We start from the raw sequence: 3,790 nt of genomic DNA, 5'->3' as shown, positions 1-3,790 counted from the left end.
CTGGGGTGGCAGAGTGGGCTAGAGAACGGTGATGGGTCAAACCTCGATCTGTTGACTGGGTGTGAGTGTTTGATTGGTTCTGATGCTCCGTCCATCACCACCCCCTTTTGTACCGCTTTGTTCACCATAAATTGACAGGGTATGGTCAGATGTGAGTCCCTTGCTCACTTTGCCACTGAATTCAAGCAAGCCTGGCTGAAGACGGCTGAAATGCCAGAAACCGGTCCTAGGAAGCTTTTTTCCGGTCCAGGGAAGGCATGGCTTGGCAGTTCGGGCTGGACTGTTCCCATGAGGCACAGGGTGAGACTGATTTGCATATGGCCATGTCTGAACTGGGGTGGCAGAGTGGGTCAAAGAACGGTGATGGATCAAACCCAGATCCGTTGACTGGGTGTGAGAGTTTGATTGGTTCTGATGCTCTGTCCATCACCACCCCCTTTTGTACCGCTTTGTTCGCCATAAGTTGGCAGGGTATGCTTAGATGTGAGTCCCTTGCTCACTTTGCCACTGGATTCAAGCAAGCCTGGCTGAAGACGGCTGAAATGCCAGACACCGGTCCATGGAAGCTTGTTTCCGGTCCAGGGAAGGCATGGCTTGGCAGTTCGGGCTGGACTGTTCCAATGAGTCACAAGGTCAGACTGATTTGCATATGGCCATATCTGAACTGGGGTGGCAGAGTGGGCTAAAGAATGGTGATGGATCAAACCCAGATCTGTTGACTGAGTGTGAGTGTTTGATTGGTTCTGATGCTCCGTCCATCACCACCCCCTTTTGTACCGCTTTGTTCGCCATAAGTTGGCAGGGTATGCTCAGACATGAGTCCCTTGCTTACTTTGCCGCCACTGATTCAAGCAAGCCTGGCTGAAGAAGGCTGAAATGCCAGAAACCAGTTCTAGGAAGCTTGTTTCCGGTCCAGGGAAGGCATGGCTTGGCAGTTCGGGCTGGACTGTTCCCATGAGGCACAGGGTCAGACTGATTTGCATATGGCCATGTCTGAACTGGGGTGGCAGAGTGGGCTAAAGAACGGTGATGGATCATACCCAAATCTGTTGACTGGGTGTGAGTGTTTGATTGGTTCTGATGCTCCGTCCATCACCACCCCCGTTTGTTCCGCTTTGTTCGCCATAAGTTGGCAGGGTATGCTCAGACGTGAGTCCCTTGCTCACTTTGCCACTGGATTCAAGCAAGCCTGGCTGAAGACGGCTGTAATGCCAGAAACCGGTCCTAGGAAGCTTGTTTCCGGTCCAGAGAAGGCATGGCTTGGCAGTTCGGGCTGGACTGTTCCCATGAGGCACAGGGTCAGACTGATTTGCATATGGCCATGTCTGAACTGGGGTGGCAGAGTGGGCTAAAGAACGGTGATGGATCAAACCCAGATCTGTTGACTGGGTGTGAGTGTTTGATTGGTTCTGATGCTCCGTCCATCACCACCCCCTTTTGTTCCGCTTTGTTCGCCATAAGTTGGCAGAGTATGCTCAGACGTGAGTCCCTTGCTCACTTTGCCACTGGCTTCAAGCAAGCCTGGCTGAAGACGGCTGAAATGCCAGAAACAGGTCCTAGGAAGATTTTTTCCGGTCCAGGGAAGGCATATCTTGGCAGTCCGGGTTGGACTGTTCCCATGAGGCACAGGGTCAGACTGATTTGCATATGGCCATGTCTGAACTGGGGTGGCAGAGTGGACTAAAGAACGGTGATGGATCAAACCCAGATCTGTTGACTGGGTGTGAGTGTTTGATTGGTTCAGATGCTCCGTCCATCACCACCCTCTTTTGTACCGCTTTGTTCGCCATAAGTTGTCAGGGTATGCTCAGACGTGAGTCCCTTGCTCACTTTGCCACTGGATTCAAGCAAGCCTGGCTGAAGACGGCTGAAATGCCAGAAACCGTCCTAGGAAGCTTGTTTACGGTCCAGGGAAGGCATGGCTTGACAGTTCGGGCTGGACTGTTCCCATGAGGCACAGGGTCAGACTGATTTGCATATGGCCATGTCTGAACTGGGGTGGCAGAGTGGGCTAAAGAACGGTGATGGGTCAAACCTGGATCTGTTGACTGGGTGTGAGTGTTTGATTGGTTCTGATGCTCCATCCATCACCACCCCCTTTTGTACCGCTTTGTTCGCCATAAGTTGGCAGGGTATGCTCAGACGTGAGTCCCTTGCTCACTTTGCCACTGGATTCAAGCAAGCCTGGCTGAAGACGGCTGAAATGCCAGAAACCGGTCCTAGGAAGATTTTTTCCGGTCCAGGGAAAGCATGGCTTGGCAGTTCGGGCTAGACTGATTTGCATATGGCCATATCTGAACTGGGGTGGCAGAGTGGGCTAAAGAACGGTGATGGGTCAAACCTGGATCTGTGGACTGGGTGTGAGTGTTTGATTGGTTCTGATGCTCCGTCCATCACCACCCCCTTTTGTACCGCAACCTCAGGTATAAACATTAGTCAGGGGAGGGGTGTTACCATGTGTAAGCTGCTCCAGTGTCGCAAACTTGTGTTGGGGGTACAGATCTCCCACTTCCTCCACCCCGCTCTTTGTCAGGGTACACTGCACTAATTTGTCTGTTGCGGGTGGTCGCAGCAGACTGTGCAGGAGGGTAATTTCCAGGGATTGGCTTGCGGCTAATTCTGTGCCAGGCCCAGCCTGTTGTTACTGTAGTTTTTATGTCTTGTGGATTTGCTAGAAAGGTCAATTTGGAGCAGGGTTTTAAGCGGTGTATCCCCTGCTTGGTCGCGCACACGATTTAAGTAAAGAAGTCTGGCATCAGGGTGATCCCAGTGTTGTGCATAGTGGCACTGTGCCACTAGATAATAAAGTTCCAAGTTTGGCATTTTTAGTCCTTCTTTGTCCTATGGCAATGTTAATATGTTCTAACTAATGCCGGTTTGTTTTCCAGCCCAGATTAGTTTAATCAAGGCGCTGCCAAGAGTATTATAGAAGGTCTTGGGGAATGGAATCGGAATATTCGTAAACAGGTATTAAAAGCGGGGGAGGATAGCCATCTTAATAATGGCTCATCACCACCCCCTTTTGTACCGCTTTGTTCGCCATAAGTTGGCAGGGTATGCTCAGACGTGAGTCCCTTGCTCACTTTGCCACTGGATTCAAGCAAGCCTGGCTGAAGACGGCTGAAATGCCAGAAACCGGTCCTAGGAAGCTTTTTTCCGGTCCAGGGAAGGCATGGCTTGGCAGGTCGGGCTGGACTATTCCCATGAGGCACAGGGTCAGACTGATTTGCATATGACCATGTCTGAACTGGCGTGGCAGAGTGGGCTAAAGAACGGTGATGGGTCAAACCTGGATCTGTTGACTGGGTGTGAGTGTTTGATTGGTCCTGATGCTCCATCCATCACCACCCCCTTTTGTACCGCTTTGTTCGCCATAAGTTGGCAGGGTATCGTCAGACGTGAGTCGCTTGCTCACTGTGCCACTGGATTCAAGCAAGCCTGGCTGAAGACGGCTGAAATGCCAGAGACCGGTCCTAGGAAGCTTTTTTTCTGGTCCAGGGAAAGCATGGCTTGGCAGTTCGGGCTGGACTGTTCCCATGAGGCACAGGGTCAGACTGATTTGCATATGGCCATGTCTGAACTGGGGTGGCAGAGTGGGCTAAAGAACGGTGATGGGTCAAACCTGGATCTGTGTAATGGGTGTGAGTGTTTGATTGGTTCTGTTGCTCCGTCCATCACCACCCCCTTTTGTAACGCTTTGTTCGCCATAAGTTGGCAGGGTATGCTCAGACGTGAGTCCCTTGCTCACTTTGCCACTGGATTCAAGCAAGCCTGGCTGAAGATGGCTGAA

The sequence above is a fragment of the Triturus cristatus genome, chromosome 2_1 (genome assembly GCF_964204655.1).
Source record: "Triturus cristatus chromosome 2_1, aTriCri1.1, whole genome shotgun sequence".
Lineage (NCBI taxonomy): Eukaryota > Metazoa > Chordata > Amphibia > Caudata > Salamandridae > Triturus > Triturus cristatus.
This window is presented reverse-complemented; position numbering follows the sequence as displayed.